Source organism: Camelus bactrianus, chromosome 25, assembly GCF_048773025.1.
Source record: "Camelus bactrianus isolate YW-2024 breed Bactrian camel chromosome 25, ASM4877302v1, whole genome shotgun sequence".
NCBI classification, from domain to species: Eukaryota; Metazoa; Chordata; class Mammalia; order Artiodactyla; family Camelidae; genus Camelus; species Camelus bactrianus.
In genome coordinates, this window is record NC_133563.1 from 32,467,451 (window position 1) to 32,491,491 (window position 24,041).

General features: G+C 42.4%; 1 long non-coding RNA gene across 2 annotated transcripts in view; it reads right to left on the reverse strand.

The window, feature by feature from the left end:
- Positions 1-1,251: 1,251 nt before the first annotated feature.
- LOC123613523 (uncharacterized) overlaps positions 1,252-24,041 on the reverse strand; it is a 114,186-nt gene continuing 91,396 nt past the window's right edge. For both annotated transcript variants that reach the window (XR_012502270.1, XR_006720883.2), the window contains exons 2-3: positions 19,882-20,011; positions 1,252-1,353 (exon numbers count right to left, since the gene is read on the reverse strand). This is a non-coding gene — a long non-coding RNA (uncharacterized LOC123613523). The remainder of the gene's footprint in view (positions 1,354-19,881; positions 20,012-24,041) is intronic.

Here is a 24,041-nt window from a genome sequence, read left to right on the forward strand (position 1 = left end):
TATTAATTAGCATGAAAATGTATTGCAGAGCCAGGATTGCATGAGGTTTATTATCTTGGCTACTTTATAAAAAGGAAAAACAAAGCAATCAGAAAAATCTTTGTCACTTCATCATAAAAGAAGGTGCGGGAAGTCATCCATTAGCTTGAGGGCTTCACCTGGAAAAATAATTATGTAAGATCCAGCTCCCCAGAATCCCACAAAGAGACTTCCTCCACCACGGGGGCAGCGCAAGGGAAGGAGGAACCCACACCAGTCGAAGACCTGCTACAGTCAGGGACAGCGATGTGTGCTTTACACATAGCAGACATTTGAGGTCACTTTCAGACGAGGAAACTGAAGTGCAGATAAATCTTATGTTCAACACTTATCAGTCTGTAGCCTGCAAAGAACCAATAACTTTATTTGGGGTTTTGGGAATTGCAATTTGGGAGACACCAATTAGGATAAAACTGTGAAGCCATTTGGTCCTGGACTTCTGTTTGCTGGGAGTGTTTTGATGACTGCTTCAATTTTATTATTGGTAATTCGCCTGTTCATACTTTGTATTTCTTCCTGGTTCAGTCTTGAAAGATTGTACATCTCTAGAAATTTGTCCATTTCTTCTAGGTTGTTCATTTTATAAGTGTATAATTGTTCGCAGAAATCTCTTATGATCCTTTGCATTTCTGTCGTGTCAGCTGTACCTTTTCCTTCTTCATTTCTGATTGTATTGATTTAGGCCCTCCCTCACTTTTTTTCTGGATGAGTCTGGCTAAAGGTTTATCAATTTTGTTTATGTTTTCAAAGAACCAGCTCTTAGTTTCATTGATCTTTTCAATTTTTTTAGCCCTATTTCATTTATTTCTGCTTTGATCTTTATGATTTCTTTCTTTTTACTAACTGGGACTTATATCTTCTTTTTCCAGTTCCTTTAGGTGTACAGTTAGGCGGTTTATTTGAGATTATTCTTGTTTCTTTCTTTTTTTCCTTTTTTAAGAAGAGGAGAAGCATTTATTCAGCTTTGTCAGGATGATATAATAGAAAAAACAGCTTCTGTTGTTGGAAAGAGAGGTTCAGACTGTTACTAGGCCTATGTTTGTACTGCTCATCCCACAATAGGCCAATAAATTGAGAGATGAATTGTTGGGGCAAGGAACAGCGACTTTATTGGGAAAGACAGCAGCTTGAGAAGATGGTGGACTAGTGTCCTAAAGATCCATCTTACCTGAGTTAGCATTCAGGCTTCTTTTATATTAAAAGGAATGGTAGGGGGAGAATAAAGTCAACTGGTTACTTACTAAGACTGGTTCCGGTCAGTCTCTGGAGAGGATGTGTTCATTTCTTCCCTCCTGCAGTCATTCACAGGTGGGCCTGTGAGCAAAACAAAAGTATTTTAGCTTAACGCTCATTACGTGGGAGCCAGGGTTCCTGGAGATGGGCCAGTGTGTGTAATTTAAGCGTATGGGCAACTTCCCTTTAGTGATTAACTTTTAGCAAAAGCAACAGAATACAATGGTTAAAAGAAACAGACCCACTATGGAGTCAGGTCTGTTCTCCCCTATTACAAGACTGCACATTTGTTGTTTATTTACTGTGTATCACTGAGCAAGTTACTTTAACTCCACACCCTTAGAGGGGTTCCGTATATGTCAAGTAAGTAATAAATCAACTTGGCTTTCTGTGAGGTTCGTATGAGACAACACAAGGGAAAGCGTTTGAAATCCTGCCAAGTCATTGTAAAGCTCCATTAATGTCAGTTCCTTTCCCTCAGATGCCATTTCCATTCATAACATAATAGTAACTACATACCGAAGCTTCTCTTTGCTTTACATACAGAATAAATTGGTTTTCTGTCTTGCTGTTTTACCTGGTATTCACCCCAAACTGGTGTGGCTGGCAGGACCGGGACCAGCATCCCCACTTGCACACCTTGGTGACCACGCTGAAGCGCGAGAGATGAAATGTCCTGTCTGAGGCCCCGCGGCAGGCGGGGATGTTCCCAGGACCCACGTCCTGAGGGGCCAGGTCCACTCACTTTCGTTGCCCCACCCTTGCTACGTTAACAAAGTCCACCCCGCCTTCCTCCGTTTGCACCGACACCTTGTACCTTTTCACTGCCCTGGTTTCCACTTGCGCAAATGGGAACTGGAAACTCAGCTTTGCAGAATTACTGTGCAGGGTTAAACAGACCGTGTATGCAGTGAGGCCAGCACTGTGTCAGGCCCAAGACAGGGCAGGACTAAACTTCTTACAACTTCGCATACTTGTAATTGTTCCGTGACCAATAAGTATTGGTGTTGCACTTACAGGGGTGTGAATATTCCACTTACAAGTATTCTTATTGCCTACATAGCTACATAGAGACACTCAGGATTGGGAGAATAATTTTTTAAAAACGGGCCTTTTGGCATACAAATGAAAAAATAATCACTCTGAAAAATTTCTCTGCTTCCTCAAATTGAGGAAATTTTAACAAACAACGCTGCAAGCTGACGGAATGCCATAATGCCCTCTGAGGAAGCATTTAGGGAGTAGAAGGGCAGCCATCTCTTGACAGGAAACTCTGATTTGCCAAATAGTATCTTCCTTCAGAAAACCAAATTTCTCTCCCAAACAGACAATGGAAATGTTTCCACAGTTAACCAGGTGCCGACATGCTGGCCAATGATTCAGAGAGTCAGCAAACACAGCTCACAGCTGGCCTGAAGACACTGGGAAAGCAATTTATGAGCCCCTGCTCAATTCTGAAGAGAGAGGATGCGAGTCCTAGTGTTACAGCCGTATTTCTTACTTGCTTTGTCCCTAGAAAAATCCTACCCTAGATTAAGAGGTTTTTTCTTTGATGCTTCCACATCTTGATCAGAGAAACATAAACCCCTTTGTGATTATTTCTGCCATCCAGTGGCTGCTGGAGCAGGCCATAAATATCAGTGCTCTTATGGGCTAACCCTTTATTGATGCTCACTAGTTCAAAGGACCCTGGAACTTGATCAGACATTTTAGACGAATGGTAATGCAACTTCTGATCAGACTGATTATTAAATAATCACTAGAGGTGGGTTACAAAGGGGAGATAAAAAAGAAGGTCAAAAGTGAGGAATGATGCATGTAACAGAAAGAGTGCATAACAAAGAGAGAAGAAGAGGACGGAGAAAGGGGGTGAATGAAAGGATGAGAAAGAGGAGTGGTTCTCAGTTATTACATACTGAGCTGTCAAGGATGTCACAGGCATTTTCTCACTTGGTATTAAAAATAGAATTCTAAGTAGGGACTGTTGTTTTAGATGGAAGGAAATTTAACACAAGCAGGTTAAATAACTTAAACAAAGTCACTCAAGAAGCATTTGGAAGAGCAAGGATTAGACCCCAGGAGGGAGGCGAGGAGGAAGACCAAGGAGAAGAAGGAGGAAAATTGGTTTTGAAGAGAGACCAATAGAAACCACCAGCTTTTTTGTTGGAAAATGAGCGGCTTTTCTATCATAGGCAAATGGGCATAAACAAACAGGCACTTTAATTGTGCCACGCTCAGCTTTCTGCCCCAGAAAGTAACCAATTAGAAGTGAGACTGGGCTAGAGAGTCCTGCTCACTAATAGGGAAGGAGGACATCAGTCTGATGGGTCAGTTTGTTAGCAGGGGCCCATCTCTGCAAAGTCAAAAGACTGTGGGAGGATTTACAAGCTGCTGCAGCCCTGGGCTTTTTTGCTAGAATGGAAAACTCCAGGGAGCAGGGACATTTCACCATCCACTTGGTCGAAATAACTCGGAGTGTATCAAAGTGCTAAGTCATCACCCTTCTCTTGGGGTGGAAAGAAGGGCACTAAATAACACAATAATGTTGGAATCACAGTAGATGCATTTGTTTTCCTAAAAATTAATAAGAACGCAAGGAAGGCAGGCAATGGGATCACACACAAGCAGCTAGACTTCCTGTAGTCCACGGAGGAGACACTCTAGCAGAAGTGGGAACAGTGCAAAGGGACAAGGTGCAAGTCTACATTCTTCAAACTCTCCACACTCGCCCCTGCTGTAGGCACTGGAAACAGTCTCTGTGCTCAAGGAGCTCATCATCCAGGTAGGCGTGGAGGCCAAATTCCCACCTGGGTTCTCTGACCTCGGACCCCAAGGACTTTGCTTTGCCACTGCTCCTATTGACCCTAATGCTCAGCCTGGCTTCAACCAAGTATTTCTAGATTTGGCATCTTTGACAGAAACCTCTTATGAAACAGAAGAAACACACTTGAAAATACATCAAGCATGAATGGGTTTATTCATGCAGCGCATGTTTACAGAGCCCTACACAATGGGGCCCCAGCAGTGGACAAAGTCCTTGTCCTCATAGACAAGGACACACACAGGGACCCAGACAAAGCCCAACGGACAGAGAAAAGGAATCTCAAGCCTGAAGTGGGCTCTGAAGGTCTTGCCCGCAGTTCTAGGATGGAGACTAAATGGTGCAGGCGGGCTACATGAATAGTGTGGCTCAGATAGTTACTCTAAGGAAGGGACATTTAATGGATGTCCCTGGGATGAGAACAAAGGCTGGGGAAGGCCCCATGTCCCAGCAGCCCCATGGATGTGGTCCCTGGGTTGGCAAGGTGGGTGCACGTAGCAACTGTGGCCCTTTATATGTTTCTCTCCTTCAGTCCTCACTTCAATGTAAGTACAGGCACCAACTTCAGAGATGACACTAGGTGAGGGGGGCTGATCGGAGTCTACCAGCTGTCCATCAACACCCTGCAGGTCAGTAGCCAGAAAATGCTGACGACTGGGGAGAGATTTTAGAAGCTGCGGCTGCGGCTGGACTCCTTGGTTGCCTCCAGACACCAGTACCAGCTCATGTCACATCACGTGGTCCTGCCTCAAAGTGCTACGGCCACACCAGCGGTCCAGCTTGGAACCTGGGAGCCGCTACTTCTGTCCTCCACTGTTCAGCCTTCCCCTCTCCAGCCACCCCATCTCAATGCCACCCCTATGTTCATCTGCCGTTGTAGGTTCTCCGGGCACCTTGTCTGTTCCTGAGTTCCAAACACTGTGCCTGGCTCGTGGCTGGTGTCCAGCACACATTTGGGAGAAGAAAGGAGTATGATTCCCCAACTCCACTCGCCCAGCACCCTCCGCCCTTCCCACTCCTCACCCCTACTGCCACCCCAAGGCTTCATCCTTCAGAGGCTCGTTTCTGCACCAAGTAAAGAAGGAGCATCAGGAAGAAGTAAGCATGGCGAGAACTCGTGCCTCCTGGGCCTTTCCTGGGCCCCTGCACACACCCCACCCTCTCTGCCTTGGAAGGGCGTGGCTGCTGAGCTAATGAGCTAATGTCAGAATCATCTTCCAAGTTGAATTCCGCCTTTGCACATTTTGTTCTCTCACCTTAAGAGCTATTCTAGCTGGCAACTCATTGACCTGCACATTTGGTGAGCAGATTCAAGGCATTTCCAAGGGACTCATTTATTTGGGCAGTTAGAGGAGCCTAGGAAGGATGTCTTAGCATAGTTACAGGTTCAGGGGTGAGACTCCAAGCCCAGCCCTTGTGAAGGTCTCGTGATAATACTGTTGAAGCTCCTTTGCCCAGGAGGAGGCAGACTGGCCCCTTTTGTGTCATTGGCTGGGGACTTTGGGCTCTGGGCATTGTGGCAGGCAGAATAAAGAACTGCACCCCCATAGATGTCCAGCTCCTAATACCCTACGTCTCCCAGAAAACGTTTGGGTCTTTAGTCCCAGAACCTGTGAATATATAACCTTACATGACAAAAGGGACTTTGCAGATACGACTGGGATGAGTAAGTTGTCCTGAATCACAAGGGCTCTTATTAATGGAAGGGAGGCAAGAGAGTCGGGGGAGAGATTTAATGATGCTATGCTGCTGGCTTTGAAGATGGAGGAAGGAACCATCAGTCAAGGATGCAGGCATTCTCTAGAACCTGGAGAGGACAAGGAAATGAGTTCTCCCCAGAGCCTCCAAGGAAGGCAGCCCTCCTGACACCTTGATTCTTAGCCCAGAGAGACCCCTTTCAGACTTACCTACAGAACTGTAAGAGAATCAGTGTGTGTGGTTTTAAGCCACTAAGTCTGTGATAACATGTTACAGCAGAAACATACAGGAATCTTAATGGAAATGCCTGTGTACTCCAGTGGAGGTCTCGATTCATTCATTGACCCGTTATGCATTCTTTCATTCAGTACGTACTAAGACATGGAGAGCAAAGCCTACTCAAGGCCATCTGTCAGATGCTGGGGAAATTATGATGACAAAAGTGTGTTTACTGCCCCACATTGTTCACAGTCCTTGAGGGAAATCGACAGGACAACAGCAAAGGGCTACGTGTGCTTGAAGGTCACAGGCCAGCACAGGAGGGTCACAACAGAAGGGAGCTTAATTCTATCTAGAAGAATCCAGGAAGTTTCCTGGAAATCTAGAAGTCTTGATAAGATGAACAAAGGGTATTCAGACAGCAGGTACAGTGTATGCAGGGACACAGAGGCTTGAAGGAGTGTGGGTTTCTTAAGGAGGCTCGTGTCGCAGGATGTAGAGCACTGAGTGGGTGATGGATAGAAAAGGGGTAGACCAGCTAGACCAGCAAGCAGGGCCACATCAAAGACGGTCTTGTCCAAAAAGCCAAGGGGCTAGAATCTTTCCCCCTCCCACTAACGTGCCCCAGGTTAGAGCCACACAATCACGTTTGAGAATCTCCAGAGAGAAGCAACCCAAGCAGTTCAACACAAGCTTGAAATGTATGTAATGTATTTGAAATCTCTTGTGTTTATTCTTAAAAAGCCGTATACATTGAGCATGGATTTCTTCAACATAACTACATTTCTTTTAATTAAAATTGGTTTTCCACCAAGATCTCTCAGAAAAATTTACAACGCGGTAAGATTTGCCTTCTTTTTCTTAAACTTCATGTACCCTGGCCCACATCATCCTCTTGTTGCTCCAGTTTGAGAACTACAGCTGGACTGGGGGGTCCCCAAGAGTTTTCAGCAGGAAGATGACTCAGTAGGAGAAAGTGTAGGGTTTTAAAGTTTAGGATCTGCCAAATGGGAGACAGAGATGAGAATGCACCCAGCAGGGTGGAAACAGAAAGCAAGAGCCTCCCAACATTAAGTGTCAGCGTTGTTCAGAGCCCAGAAACTCCACAGAGGAAAGGGAGATGCGGAGGGGTCCTGGCTGACTTTACTGCAGTCCAAATCATAGGGGTCAGATCTGTCCATCCTGAGTGTAGTGAGTTCAATACTGGTCCCCACCCCACCCCAATCCTTGTCTATCTGAGACCTCAGAATGTGGCTTTATTTGGAAATTGGGTCTATGCATATATAATCAGGTTAAGAGAGATAATACTGGGTTAAGGTGGGCTCTAATTCCAATGACTGGTCTCCCGATAAGAAGAGGCGAGGACGCACGGATACACACACACACAAAGATGCAGGCAGAGACTGGAGAGATGCAGCTGGGGCTGGTCTCCTGGCCCCGCACTGCCCCCTCTTTAAGCACATTATACATGAGGCACCCAATGTGTATCATGTTGTTTGATCCTCACAGGATGAGTAATTTGGTCCATGACATGACTAAGGTATCTGGACCCACTACTCATGTGACTGGACTGATTTTCAAAGTGATGGTGCCATCAAACTGGGGGGAGCAAAACACACTGAAATGAGTCAAGTGCAGAAACTCAGATCTTGTCAGTCACTTAGATGTTGTCAGTTCCTCTCTTCCTCATTCCCACCCAGCTAGAGGTGGTCAAGGCAGTTCCCCCGCAGACACTGCCCCAGCTGGTCCTTGAGCCAATACTGAATGAAGTGTATACAAGACAGCAGTGATCCCCAGGTCTCCAGCAGACAGATGCTAGAATTAGATAACTATCCTTCCACCGGAGCTGCTGGCTTTGGCTTGAGCCATAGTGTGTCTCTGCACCAAAACACGATCACCTGAACATTTCCCTAGGCTCTTGTGAGTTAGTTTCCAACATAACTCTCTGTTTTCTTTGCTTCTTGCCCCTCTAATCTCTGTACCTCCCAACACAGGCCTGTGTTCTCCATCAAGAGCCATGATGCTCCTCCCTGCCTTGCTCAGAACATGGATTCCCAGCTGCCAGGGTCTCCGCTGCCAGATCAGGTCCACTACACCCAACCTTCTCCCTGGGAAGTCCTCATGCCTTCCTGAGCCATTGCTGTAAGGACCACAAATTCCCTGACCAACCCCATATTAAGCTGTGTCCGGAACATTAAGTCTACCTGTGCTGGCTTCTCCCTTCTCCCCTACAATGTGTCCTGAAAGTTACAGCAGTCTAGGGGGTGATGCCACAGCCAAGGTATAATGAAAGAAGCTCGCTTGTCCCATCATGGTGGATCAAATGAAAACAATTAGAAAAAAATCCAAATATTTATTCCTTTAACGTTGGAAATAGCTGAAAAGCATTCTTAACCATGAAAGTAGTGATATGATGCCTGATAAAGTCTAAAGGAAGTTAAGTTTTATTTAGTTTTATTTAGATTTAGTTGCCATGATAAATGTGTGCCCAAACAGAGATTATTTGTTGTTTCATAGTAAGATAAGGACCTCTAAAGTCAACACCTCTGGACATGATTGACTACATTCCTTTGGGTAAAATAGTAATTTTGTTGGACCCAAAAAAGGAAATAAGAAAGGAATGTTGGCTTTTAACTCTGTAGATACCACATCTCATGTTTGATTAATTTATGACTAACAGCAAATACAATAAGATGAAGAGCTACTGAATGTCAAACTACAAATCCGGGAATTATTTTAAGCTCAGCCAAGTCTCACTCCACTTACTCAATTCAAGTTCAAAGTCATTCATTTCAGTTCAAGTGCTGTGTCCAGCTGGCTCCAGCTCCATGGCTTGGCCTCACAGGGAGGGAGCTTAATGAAAACATTGAGGGTTTGGGCCTATGTATCACAAGAACTTGAATTCAAGTCCTACCCTGCTCCTGGTAAGCTGTATCATTTTATCTAGATGATATTACTTCTCTTAGCTTCAGTTTCCTAATCCTAAAAACCAAAATAATCATATCATCAGTCTTAATGGTAATTGTGAGGGTGAAATGAGATTTTTCAGCAGGACTCCAGACCACACCCTGAGACTTCACTCAGCCCCATCTAAGCTGTCTTGTGTGGATAATCAAACCATCTTTTTACAACATCCTTTTTCAGGCAGTCACATATCCAAGGAAACCCAAGGTAGGACCTGGATGTGCTGGGAGGTGCAATGACATGGAAGGCTCAGTTGGAACTGCGGCAGAACCCTGCCCTTGGAAAATGCAGCCAATACGAAATCTATGATAATTACTATTCTTGACATGAATAAGCTGTAGCTTGAGTTTGGGAACTTAAATGTCAGAAGCCTTTCTCAGCATTTTTAAAAACATAGACAAGATCTTTCATGAAGAGTGACAACCTGTGAAAGGGCTGGGGCCACACCTCCTCATCCTGCTTTCCCTTCAGCTTCTGTGTTTTCTCTCCTGGTATCCCCATCCTGGACTGAGTTCAAAGCAATGAGGGATGCCGGGCCCCCAGGCACAAGCAAAGCCTTCCCTGACCCTCTTCTGAATCCCCTGACACCAGAGGCTCCCCTCACCCTTAGGGTTAGCGGATACGATTTAACCGCGTGTGCAATGTTGTTCTTCCGGACATCTGACAGCCTTACCTTCTGTGGGTGCTGGGGTGAGTGGGGAACTTCTCCTAAGTCATGTGCTGCTTCTGGGCCAACTTCCTTCTAGGTGGTGTCCTTCTTTTTCCGTGAGTCACTAAACGTCATACTGTAGCAGTGGATCTGATACAGGGAGAGAAACCATCTCCCTGGGAAGGTGAAGTGCTGCTGGAAGTAATTACAAAAGTGATGGAGAGCCCTGTGCTGCAGTGCATGGAAGCTAATGGCGGTTAATTCAAAGCTAACTCTCTGGAATCAGACACATCAAATTCTAATCTCAGGAAATTTTACTCTGTCTGAGCCTCAGTTTTCTAATCTAAAATGGTGATGATAATAGCATTTATCTAGTAAGGTTGTTGCAGGAACTATATGTATATATGAAGGACATATTGCCTAGTAGGGGATCAATAAATGTGTTTGAGCAAATGAACCTTCCTAATGACCATGGAGTCTGTCCCAGCAGTTTTAATGGGGTGTTCAGGACATAGTCGAAGCTTCTAGAGACTAAAGAAGTCTCCCCTTCAGCTATTTCCTTGAGTGAAACTTTCCTACGAGCCACATAAAGGAAAGAGGAAAGGCATACTCTGACCATACATTATACATGAGGCACCTTATGTGTATCACATTGTTTGATCCTCACAGGATGAGCAAGTTACCCCACTTCCCAGATGGGAAAACCAAGGTTCAAGGGAGAAGATCTGGAGGCCCCCAAGCCTGCATACTCCCCCTCTGTTCCAGAAGAGCAGCTGCAGGGGCTCCTCCCTGTGCCAAAAGCCTGCAGAAGTGATGTGATATGAAACAGGTGGACCCGCAGAGTGATTCAACTGGTGCCTTTGCCAAAAACATCCAAAGCTTGGTTGGTTGAGAAGCCATGATTCTGCAGAGGAACTGACACAAACTGAGAAACTCAGAGGATTCACTGCTGACCCAGCCCAAGTTCTCTGCCGGCTGATCACGTGGGGCTGGTCTCCTGGCCCTGCACTGTCCCCTCTTTCAGTACATCCAGACAGCATCTCGGAGAAACTATTTCCATGGTGTGTCTTCAACCTGAGGGTGTGTATTTTTTTATTTATCAAAGTGAGATCATGTCTCCCCAGCTCTGAATTGAGGACAAAGATCCTCTTGTGTGTTTGTCTCACCTACTGGACCTGAAAATCCGATGTAATCACAGCAATACTAAGAGCTAACACTAAAGAGCTCTTACCATGCGCCAGGCATTGCTGTGAGCGTACATGAGAACTCACGAAACCCTCATGTCACGGTGTGAGATTCTGTCACTATCATCCTCATTTTACAGATGAGGAAAGAGAGATTAACCAATTTTCTCAAGATCACACAGTTAGTAAGGGGTGGAGCCAGAAACTGAACTCTGGGTGTCTGATCACATATTTTGTGCTCTGGATGGGGTGAGAGGGCTCCCTGGAAGCCTCTGGGGTGGCGTTTACGAGCACGTTAAGAGTCAGACCTCAGCCTGGCTCCTCCCATTAGTGAAGAGTTTAAGTGGCAGAGTCATTATCTCATCATGACCAGCGCAGTCTCACTAGCGCAGGGCCTTGGAAATCTTACTATATTGTAACACTTAGCTAATGCTCTAATATTTAAAGTGGCTTTCCATTACTCTTAGAATAAAAGTGTAGCTGCTTCCCATCGCCTTGGATACTGTGAAGTATCCTTCGCTTCTAAGCTCTTTAATTTCTGCTCTTTAATTTTTGCATTAATTATTATGACGGAACTCACTTCCATTCCATTATTTGAACATTCCCTTGTGTGGGAGAGTTTGTGCCTGCTGCACCTTCTCCCTGAAATGCTCCTCTCCTGACTGTTCGCAAGACTCGCTCTGTCTCAGCCTTCAGGTGTGCCTAGAGCATCCCCTAAAAGGCCTGCCCTTCCCCCACCACCCGAAGCCCTCCACTTGTCCCCCATCAGCTTCATTTCATCTCATCAGCCTACTTACTGCCGCAGTCCCAAGCTAGTGCTGCCACCCTCACCCACAGCTTGCATCCTTGGGGTTCACAGACGCCTGTCTGGATAAAACCTGCTTTCTAAGCTCCTTTATTTACTGTTGTTTGGGTTCTGGGGTCAGTTTACACACTGGACTGTCCAAGGTCCCTGACTTTGCCTGGCCCTCCATCTCCCCTTCGCACCATATTCCATAGCCGTAACCTCTTCATGCCTTTTGGGACTGTTCCTTAGGACCCTTTTCTCCTATTAGTTTTATGATTTTCTTTTTGGTTGGGCTGCCCAGATACATGGCTGAGTCTGGGGAGCGGTTTCTGGGACCTTGGAGAAGCGCATTGTAAGCCTGGTATGACCCTCTTAAAAAACCCTCTCCTCTGTCCAGATGGTGCTTTAAATTCACCTTGTGGAGGACTGACTTCTTTTCCACAGTGGGAGCCTACTGGGGAATAGCCCTCTGTTAACAGACGGCGACATCGTGACTGTAATGACACTGAGGTGTCAGTGAGGCTCCAGAGCCCCTCTGGGGACACCCAGGTGTGCTTCCTGCCTTTACTACTGCAGCTGCTTAATGGGTGTATGAACCTGGACAAGTTACTTGATATTCCTAAACCTCTATTTTTCTCTTGTGGTGAACAAACCAGGATAATAATACAATCTTGCAGTGTTTCATTGGGGAAAAATTGTACATGACTGGGTCAAACCGAATGCTTGTCACAGTGTACACACTCGAGCATTCTCCATCCTCCGTCTCTTTCTCTGTACTCCTCTGGTTTCATGCAGTTCTGTGCTCAGAGTTCCCCCTCAATAAGTGTTTTGGGTGGAAGAAAGGAAAGAAAGCTATTGTGTTCTCATCACCAGCTCTGTTCTCAGGGATTTGGGGTCTCCAATTTGAGAGATTTGCACGATACCTCATCAGGGCTAGAGCGCCCAGAACAAACCTACACTCCCCAGATGAGTGTTTCCAGAATGAATGGAAGGCGGGCGGAGCTGCACAAGGGTGAGGCAATGTCTGTTATTCGAATTAAAATGGACAAGTAAATACACAGTTCACACCATAAATCAAACCAGAGACATCTCGTTGGCAGCCTTCCTATTGTGAAAGACGTCTCACAAAGCACCTGAGAGACCTTCCCCAACCAGCTTTGACACAGACATCTCTCTGCATGGACCACTTTTGTTTTCTCCCTATCATGTTAGCAGCATTGAAATCAGGCATCAGATCTGAAGCTCTGTTTAGGAGCATCCCCACCAGGAGACAGAGCGGTCCAGGATGAGAGTGTGAGCTCTGGGGCCTCACAATGTTGGTCAGGGTTTCCCAGGCACAGCACAGTTCCCAGAAGAAATGTTGCACAATCCAGCTGTGCTCCCTTAAAGAGCTCCCAAGCAGGCAGTCTGGAAAACGGGTGGAAACCAACATTTTTTACAAAACCACAGGGGAAGGTCAGGATCACCAGACTGTCTTCTTCACCTAAAAGCCAGAAGACTTGTCGCAATAAGAAACCGAGTGGGAAATACTTATTTTCTGTCCACACCTACCTTCTCTTCATATGCCTTTCAAGGAAAGATAAAAGATAATTTGGTCTAGGTAATTATTATCATCTTCATCATTATAGGAATTAAAATATCACAGTAATATATATCTAGGCTGAGTCTTAATGATCAAGGGAGGAGCATCCAGAGAAGGCAGATTGAGCAAATTAAGCTGAAAATATCCCAAGCAGATAGGACAGAAAGAGCTGAGGCATGCTGTTCCTCTCTCTCTCTCTCTCTTTTTTTTTTTTTTTTTGGTTACTTACTTTTTTTCCCATTTCATTTGTTCTTTTTGTTTTGTTTTGTTTGGGGGGGGGATTAGGTTTATTTACTTTTTTATTTTTAATAGAGTTACTGGGGATTGAACCCAGGACCTTGAGCATGCTAGGCAGGCCCTCTACCACTGAGCTATACTGTCCCCCCAGCATTTGTTCTTTTGTTTGCCCATGTCTTTCAGTCTCTGCTTCAGCAATTCAACCCACTTTCCTTAAACTAATGTTTCTGTGCTGATACTGAATTCTTTGGACTCCAACTTATTTCTAGTCAGCAGCTGCTCTACATGTAATTCATTACTTTTTTTCATTTATTTATGTATTAATTCATTCATTCAAGAAGACGTTAATGTCCACTGCATGTCTGTTGTCTGTCAGGCACTGTGATGGGTACCGAAGGCACAGAGAAGAATAAGATCTGCGTTACAACCCCAGAAACTCAGTCTAGTAGAGGAAGCTGACCTGGATCAGCTAACTGGGATTTATATGAGCAAGTCAATCAGTCACCCACTTGTTCACGTATTCAGCTACTATACACTACGTTCCTACTGCGTGCTGGGCGGTAAACAAACAGACAAGAGTGAAAATTCTTGCCTTTGTGGAGTTTATAGTCTCCATGCGGAGAAGCTCAGGGGATGACTGGGATCTGGGAAAACTCCAAGAGGACAGGTCATGGGGAAATTATGAGTTGTGAAAGATTTTCTTCTTCTTTGCCCACTTTAGTAAACACTAACGTCAATTTCTGGAACAGATATTGGGTACCCATAGCAACGTCTGAAGCCAGCAATAAAGAGTGGAGAAAAGTACACGTTCACACCCTAACATTAAATTATCCACGTGGTCCTCTGAGTGTGCCGATCAGGAACATGAAATGAGCTCTTGGGTAACTGAAATGCTCCAGCGCTTCATCGTTCGAGGGGGTGTGTTGATGCTGGAAGGGATCTTTAAAATTTTTACTTTGCCCTAAAATTTTCAAAATGTGTTATTTGCATAAAATAAGTTATTTATAATTTTGGAAGAAGAAAAGTACTTGAATTTTTTTTAAAGTTTAATAAAACAATTCCTTATCGTCTCGTTATCTTAGAAGGGAATCCAAACTTCTTAAGAAGACTTACAAGTGCTTACATTGTCTGAGTTCAGTCACCTCTCCGTCCTGACTTTTTATCCACTCTTCCTTTTGCCTTTTTTATCCAAAAGCTTTCACATTCCCTGGTAGACTTAGTGTCTTTCTCCTGGGACATTTCACATGCTAATCCTCTCTTTCTCCCTGTGACATTCTCTCTTCCCATATCTCTTTCTCCTTCCCAAGTGTCCCCCTACCCTGACTAACCTGAATATCATTTCCTCTTCAGATTCAGATGAGATTTTGCTTCTCCTATAAATCTTTCTTTATCATAAACCCACAATAGGGTGATGTCCTTGCTGTGGTTTCCATACCCTCTTATGATTCCCCATCAGAGCTCTAACAACATGTTGTTCTAATACTTTATTGAAATACTTCTTTCCCCCACTAGGCCATGACAACAAGGTTGTGCATATTTTATTTGTAAGTTTATTTCTAGGGCCCACTACAGTAACTACCAAATAAATATTAGTTGAATTAATGAACACATCAGGACTATCAGTGTTTATACTTTATATTAAAATAATTGCATCAGTCAGCTATTGCTGCATAACAAACTACCCCAGAACTCCGTGGCATGAAATGGCTATGCAGGTAGCTGTGGTAGCTCCGCTTTAACCTGCAGGTCATAGGTCAGTTGGAACAACTCTCTTCTACGTGTCTCTCAGAAGTTCTCCTAGGACAGGTTTCTCTAATGGTAATGGTGGAAGTGCAAAGGAAAAGTCCAACCATACAAGGACATTTCAAGCCTTTGCTTGTTTCATGTCTATTAACATTCTGTTGTCAAAATAGGTCATATGGCCAAGCCCAACATCAGTGTGTAGGGAATACACTCTATGCATGGTGAGTGGATGAGAGGAATAAATAATCTGCTTAACAACAACCCTAATTATTAGAATCAGGAGGGGTCAAACTATGATCTAGCCAACATTTATTCAATAGAAATTCTCTTCCTCATAGGCAGTTATTAAGCAAATTTTACTCATAATTCACTATGCTATGTTGCATAATTCATAATTAGAAAATAAGTTTGGAATCTGCCATTGATCACATGTGTAGGGGATAAAACACGTATACAAATTATTGTTCTTTAAGAAAGTGTAGCATATTGTAACAAAGACTACATAGCATAATCCTCATAGTGGAGATAGTAAAGAGTTTAGCATTGGGAAGACCTGGGTTCTGTCACTTGCTAGCCATGTGATTGTGGGTAGCTGTTTAAGTTCTCTGAGTCTCTTTTGCTTTACATTTAAAGGGATATGACAACAGCACCTATCTCATGCGGTGGCCCCAAGATAAAGTGGCAAACGGTATGCATGATTCCTGGCACAGAGTAAGCACTCGGAGCACATCCACTCTCTCTCTTTGCATCTTTCTGCTCTATTACACTCTTGTTAAGGTCCAGCTGCAAAGTGCATAGCCCATCACATAGGAGAAATTTTGGTGTCATTCCCTGCTTTGTTTTATGTCTGTTTTAGGGACCACTTTGACCTGGAGTTCATTGGGATGAAACCTTCAAAGAACAGGACCTCATTTCTTAAAGTCTATCATCTTATACATCTAATTTGGATTACTTTTCCCAAGCACATCAACTTTCATTCAATGACTTCCAAGAACTTTTAATACATCTCTGGTTATTTATGTCTTTGTGGGCTCACCTTGCCATCTCTCCATGGGTTGGGGTGGGGGGGTCTCACCCATCACACACTTTCAATCCTCACCTTCATGTATATATATACCCTAATCTCTGTCTATATCCAGAGATCCGGCTCTATATATCAAGACTGTGGGAACACGATCATGCCCCTCAGACTTGGAGGCTAGAGTGTTCACCTACAAGACCCTGCCCTGCCTTGGTTGCAGTTTTTCCCTGAGTGTGCTGAGTCCCCCACACACCTGGGCTGACTTGCACGCAGGCTGAGGAGGCTCCTGCAGCACCGGAGAAGGCTCTGGGTCAGAGAGTGTGCAGGCGTGAGTCCTGACGAGCATGGTGCTGAAATATGAAAACGACCCCTTACATGGGCTTTTCTTTTTCTTCCTCCTTATACTCCCTACTTCCTCACTCCTTCTTCCTGGAAGAACATCTCGAATAAACAGGTTCTCATCTCGGGCTCTGCTTTCAAGAGAAGTCAAGACTGATGACATGAGGACATGGTTTTTAAGCCATCTTTCAGCTCTGTAGTCTGGGTATTGGTTCCAGTCCAAGAGGTCTCTTCTCGAGAGCTCTTGAAAAGTAGTGAGTCACTCAGATTGGTCCATGCCCATCAACATATGCAGATAGCCTGGGTATGTCTCCACGGAAAATCAGAGTTAGATTACAGAAAGGATAGAGCATAAATGCGAGGCAGATTAAAAAGCAGATATTCATTAAGAAAGTCACCAGAAGTCCCTTCACTGCTGGGTACCACCGATGACTCTGACAGCAGAAACGAGTAAAGAGACTATAACTATAGCATCTTTACCAGGGGAGTGACATCACTCATTACTGGGGATTAAGATTGGAAAAGATCTTGAAAATGATTTCACCCAAACTTCTCAAGTATTGAAGAAGTTCAGAGAGTTAAGTCCATTCACCTGATGTTGTCCAGCCAACAACTGGTAGTTCTGGGGTCAGGAAACTGAGACTCCGACCTTCCAGTGCTGGGCTAATTACACTGTAAGCAATAAGTGGTTCTGATTATCCAACCCTCCCTTAAAGTGGCTGCTTCCTCAGTGAGCCTGGCAGCTCCAAATTGTAAGAACTACAGAATTATGCTTCGAAAATGCTACACTATTATAAAAATGATAGGCTTGGCTCTAAAACAGGTCCATTTCTAGATTTACTAATTCATCCCATTAAGTCTAATATGTGTCTGCAAAGAAAAATGTTGACTCCTGATTTACCGGGCTTACAAGACTATACTTCTTTTCGTACACAGAGTGCCTGGGACATTCCCTGACTCAGCATTCAGCAGCCATGCTTTCATTGATTTAGGAAATAATAGAGAAAGGAGGATAAGAAGAGAAAAAAAAAAAACAGATCTGGCTGGAAACTTTTACAGTAGAAGAGGGCTTTTCCTTGCTTTTGAAGGACAGGTCAGATAGGGATTGGCTGGGAAGGACATGTGGATGGTGGGGGGTGGACAGATAAGAGTAAGAATGTTCAGGGGAGGAGCATCTGGTTTTGCGATAAGAACGACGAAATTGAGCTGAATGAATAATCAGGGAAGACCTGATCAGGGTGAAAAATACAATATGAATAGGAACATCCTTGTCAGCATACAGTGTTGCCTCCAGAATGAGGCTGTGGGGGTGGGAGGGAGACGTGGCAGTCAGGAAAGGAGAAGCTGACTTTAAGAGACACTATCAAAAGGAACAGAAAAAAAGAAAAAAGAATGTGAGCTTATTATTAGAGTTATAAAGGCAACTGACCACACATAAAGCAACAGTACTATCAAATGCTGGGACGAGGACAGCGTGAGAAGGGAGGAAAACAATGAATCAGGAAACACAGTTTCATACGATGTACTTAAGGTAACGGAGGCCACCAACAGAATACATACAGGCAGAAATGGTATGAAAAGGGCTGTTTCTGGGTAGTGGCACTAAGAGTGAGGAGGGGGAGTGTTCATTCCACCATGAGCTTTTCTGTATTATTTGAATTGTTAACATGGGCACACATTTCTTTGAGATTTGAAAAATAAATCTCATTCTTTAGCAGCCACCCCATTAGCATGGACTGTGCACCTTTACTGTGCCAGGCACTGTACTGGGGTTTGGGAGTCAGAGGATAAATAAGACAAAACAAAAGGTTAAGTGTTAGAATGGAGAAATCTTTGGGGAGAAATACGAGGCTGGCAGTGGAGAGATTTCCCAAAGAGGTAAAATAGGAGTTGGATATTAAAAAATGAATAATACAGCAAGGCTGACAGGCAGAAAGACCAGAATATTTAAAATATCAGAAGCATTGAATGTAGTGAAATCTCTGAGCAACCTCCAATGATGCAATATTGCTGGTGCCTCAGGGCTTGTCTTTTAAGGCTGCAGGGACGAATAAGCCCAAAGCAGGAAAGGCCCATTAAGCCACATTAGGGGGTTTGAACTGTATTCTGCAGACCAGGGGCCACAAACTCAAATACATATAGTTGGGCAGATAATGAAAATAAGAGAAGGGAGAAGAGAGTGGGGAATGAGAGAGCACAGATCCTAGTTGATCTAGCAGATTGCTGCCTTCCAAGTGTTCAAACCCAGTCAGAGATTTTTCTAGCTTTTCATTAAAGCTAGGAATCAAGGTTTTTCTGTGAATCTTTTTCATTTTAAAATAATAGCAACTTCATTAGTCAGGCTATGCTATGCTGTGCTGTGAAAACAAAGAGGCCTCCAATGTTCAGTGATGTAACACAACCATGGTTTATTTCTCACTCCCACCAAGAACAATATAGGGCAAACATCTTTCTTTCTTTTTGTACTTAGGTCAACAAGGTCTCACAGTCCTCCAGGTCACTGAAGTAGGAGAGGAGGAAGTGCACCGCCTTGGAGTAACCCTGGCGGCAGACATTCATTAGTTGGAGTGAGTCACTTGCCCTCAATTTAACTTAAAGGAAGACATATATCACCTCACACATCGGAATTTGATGAGCATTTAACTGACAGAGCAACGAATACAAATTTTATCCTTAAATACCACAGGATCCTGTTTATAATGACTGGTTCTGGCAGAGATGTGGCAGTTTAAGAAGCTCTCTGCCATAGTCAAGGGTCAAAGATGTTAAAAATATATATATATTGTATCTTCGTTCAACAAAAAATAATTCCAGGAGCAATGTGGAGAGTTGGCCAGAAAGGGTAAGACTGCAGGAAGGCTAGTTTTGGACGTTGCCCTGAGAAGTAACATTGAGGACCTGAAACAGTTCAGGAACAGTAGGAATAGAAGAGAAGGCATACTTGTAACTATTATGTGTTACTTAACAAATAAACAGGATGTCCACACATCGTTTTCATGAGCTGCTCAAGGTTGCAAAGTTAATAAGTAGCTGGTCCAGCTCTCTCTTGGCCCAGCACTCTTTATTACATTGGTAGAATGGTAGAAAGGAAAACTAATGGAAATGTAAAATCTTTGATTCTGAGAATCAGGCTTTGGGGAGCTTATCTAATGCAAACACTCAATGCCATCGGATTTTTTTCATAACTGATTTTAAATGTGAACCTCCTCAAAGACATTATTTTCTTCTTAACTTAGAAGACCCGCCAATGGGTAAACATCAAACAGATAATGTATTCATTTTTTTTAAACTTTGATTTAGACTCTTTTCTTATTACCTTCTGGGAAATCCTCAGCTTAAGAAAGAAATGTTTTTATCTTTCTCACCTCTAAACGTGTCTTCGTGCCGGAACAGTAAGCATTCTAATCAGTGTGGCTCCGGACCATCTGCAATGAGATTTCTTCTGGAGGATTCATCTCAGTCTCTAATGCTCAGAAGTAGTTAATCCACTTGAGCCTAGAGCAGAAAGAAAATAGAGAAAGGAAAACGGTTGGGAGGAGGGTGCGTCTGTGTGTGTGGGAGAGAAGATAAATTAAATGGAGCAGTGCTTTTTTGCCCTAAAGCTTCAGAAAATGAGAACATGCTGCGTCTGTGTGAGAGCACATTAAAACAAATTAATGTTAGGCAAAAAGTTCTGGTATTTCATTATATGGCGACTGTATAGCAGGCTCTGGACTGGTCATTTTACATGATCATTTCAGCTCATCTGCCCTATTTCCACATGCGGTGGTCAATGCCACCCCATTTTACAAATGAGCAAACTGAGAATCAGAAATGTACCAAATCACAATTTAAACCCAAAGTCTGGCCCAATTTATCTCATTTAATCCTTAAAATAATCTCATGAGGTCAATGTTATTCCAATTATTCCAACAAAGGAAATTCAAGTGCCAACTGAGAATGAGATGCCTGGGCTCATTCTGGGCGCCAGTGGAGATACTGGAGAGGAAGTCAACTTCTGTAGGAACCAGGACTCTTCATTTTGACATTTTCCTTCTCTCTTTGGGAAAATCTTCCTGATAGTAAGCCTCTCTAGGTTTCCTAGTCTTTTCTGGTCTTTTCTGTCTTTGCCTCAAGCATCTCTGAAGGAGAATATTTGGGAGGAAAATCATTTTGACAACCATTTTGGGACATGTATGTCGTCAGTGTGTATTCTTAATAACAGCAGCATAAGGCATATGTTAACAGAACAGCCAGCATATTGAAGTCCTTAAGGGTTATTACTTGGGTGAAAAAGTAAATACATTTGGGTGTGAAGTTGGTCTCTGGAGCATCTTCATTATGGGGGTTTGAGCAAACATTTGAAATTTTATGACTCTTATATACAAATGTCATTGTTGGAACATAAATCTATGTGGATTAAACATCCTGATGACACATTCACAAGATTGAACGTACAATAAAAAACACACATACTTTAAGTGTAAAAATGTGGGAAAATGTAAACCATAATCAGAACATAAAGTAGTCAATAGAAACAGTCTTCAGATAATTCAGATAGTGGGATTAGCAGACATGAACGTTGAAACGGCTATTGAAATTATGTTCATAGACAGGGTGAACATGTGAGTAAACGGATGAGGGAGGTTATTATAACCAAGACCTTGAGTAGCTGAACAACTGAAAAGGGTGCTATGCTGAGGATACATCATTTCGATTTCTGGGTGGCCAAGAAAGAGGGACACTGATAAACAGTCCAGATGTCCTCTAGGGACCTCTAAAAATTATGTATCTTAATCATAAGAGCAAAGAAAAAAATCAGGGTTTATAAAGAATGAAACTCAGTTTCAGACAAACTTAATAGACTATGGTCAACTCATAAACTAATCTGACTGACATATATAAAACACTATACTCAATCATTGCAGGAAACAATCTTTTCAAGTACGTATCTAACATTTACCGAAATTAATAATTGATGGGCAATAGTTTAGTCTCAGCAAATTTCAAACTTTAACATAATTTGGAATTTATCCTCTGCTCATATGAGAATAAGGTAGAAAGCAATAACATAAAGATAAAAAAAAATTAATGTATTTGGAAATGAAGGCATATGCTTATAAATAATGCAAGGGTCAATATAATAATCCTAATGGAAAGCAGATAATATTTTGAAGTGAATAATAATGAAAATATGTCTGTCAAAACTTGAGAGATATAGTTAAAGTTTACTTACAGCTGAATCTATGAGCATAAAAATGTGTATTAGAAAAAAAGAAAGGTGGAAATTCAAGCAACTAAATGTTTATCTCAAGAAGTTTGAAAAAGAAGGGAAAATTTTAATTTTTCATAGAAAGGAAAAAATATGGATCAAAGTGGAAACAAATAAAATGGAAAAGCATACAGGAAAGAAAATCAATAGACATAAGCTAATTCTTGGAAATGAAGAACAAAACTGACAAACATTTTGAAAAGCTGATTAAGAAAAGAAAGATGGTACAAGTTACAAATATCAGGAACATAAAAGGGAATTTCACTTCAAATCAGACAGAAATTAATATGATAAGAAGGGGGTATTACAAACAACATTTTGCTAATAGATTTGCAAATTTACATTAAAGACACAAATTCCTAACATCTTTCCAAAATTGACACAAGAAAAGATAGAAAACACAGATAATCCTAAATCTTCCTATTTTAATTATTTGTTGTTTCTTTATTTATTATTTTCTATTTCCATTAACAATCTTCCTAAATAAATACAAGACTGATAACTTGGCCAATAAATTCTGTTTAAGGAAGAAAAAAATTAACTATACACAAATTCTTCTCTATAACAGTAAGAGAAGAAGTTCTTTTCACCTTATTTTATCATATCAGTCTAACCTTGATTCCAAAACCTGGTAAGGACATTTTTAGAAAGAAAAATTATAGACCAATCTATCTAAAAACCATAATAATTCCCCATTTTTAGCAACAAAATTACTGGTATAATTATAATACTGTAACCAAACTGAAAATAAGACAAATTTTCCTGAAGGGGACACATGAACTCTACATGGAAACACACACACACACTTCAGTAAACAGTATTGTTAATGACAAAATACTGACAGCTTCCCTCATAAAATTGGAAAAAAGACATTGATGCTCAAAACCATTTCTATTAAATATTCTACAGAAGGTCCTACAAGTCCTATGAGTTCAAGTTCAAGTACAAGTTCAAAATGGCAAATAAGCATATGAAAAAATTGTTAATTTGTTATCAGGGAATTTCTATTTAAAACAACGAGATAACACCACACTTTTATCAGAATGGTTAAAAAAAAATATCAAAGTACCAAATGCTGACAAGGTTGCACAGCAACAGGAACTCTTATCCACTACAGGTGAGGATGGAAAATGGTGCAGCCATTTGGAAGACAGCTTTCAGGTTCTTACAAAGCTCACCGTAGACTTACCTTGTCATATGACAGTCGTGTTCCCAGCTATTTATCCAGCTGATTTGAAAACTTATGCCCCCACAAAAACCTATACGTAAATGTTCGTAGAAGTTTCACTCATAATAACTAACAACTTGAAGCCACCAGTGCCCTTCAACAGGCAAAGAATAAACGAAACAGTGGTAAATACAAGCAATGTGGTATTAGTCAGCATTTAAAAAAAAAGAAATGAGACATCAAGCGACAAAAAGACATGGATGAAACTTAAATGCATATCACTAAGTGAAGTAAGTGAGAATGAAGACTATATTCTGTATGGTTCCAACAATACACCATTCTGAAATAGGTAACACTCTGGAGAGGGTAAAACCACCAGTACTTGCCTGAGAATCAGGAGGAGTGGGTCATGAGTGAACAGTAAAGCACGGAAGATTTTAGGGTGGTGAAAATATTCTGTGTAATACTATATGCTAGATACATGGCATTATTTGTCATACATTTTGTAAAAACCCATAGAACTTTATGACATAGAGTTAATGTTGATTTTTCGTTTAAATTTAGAAGATTGGGTTATCCCAAGAAAGAATGCCGACTGATAAAAGAATCTAAATGTATTACAAATGCATGGAAAAAAGCTCAGTGAAGGGGATACAAATGAGCAATTCTAGTACTACTGTAACAGGTTGGACAATTAAGTCAATGGACGGTAAAAGAGGGGAGTCGAGTTTCTCACTGTGGAGTTGGGATTTATAGATTGACAAGGGGTAAGGGTTAGAATGATCCATGCTATAAGGGATTAGAGTTGGAAACATCAGTGAGAACTCATGTTTAGTTCTGTTTAACCACTGGTGCTGAGCCAATTTGACAGTCATATGAAAACAAAGCCAAAATCAAATGATTGAAAAAAAACAAACTTGACTTCTTGCTGACACCATGCAAAAATTCATTCCCAAAGGGACTGTTAACTGTGAAAGTAAAACAGTAACGCTCCCAGGAGACAATGTAGAGAGTAATTTAGTGACCTTTGGATGTGGACATATTTTTTCAGCAGGATATAAAAGTCACTTATCTTACAGTAAAAGCGTGATTGAGAGGGGGTGCAA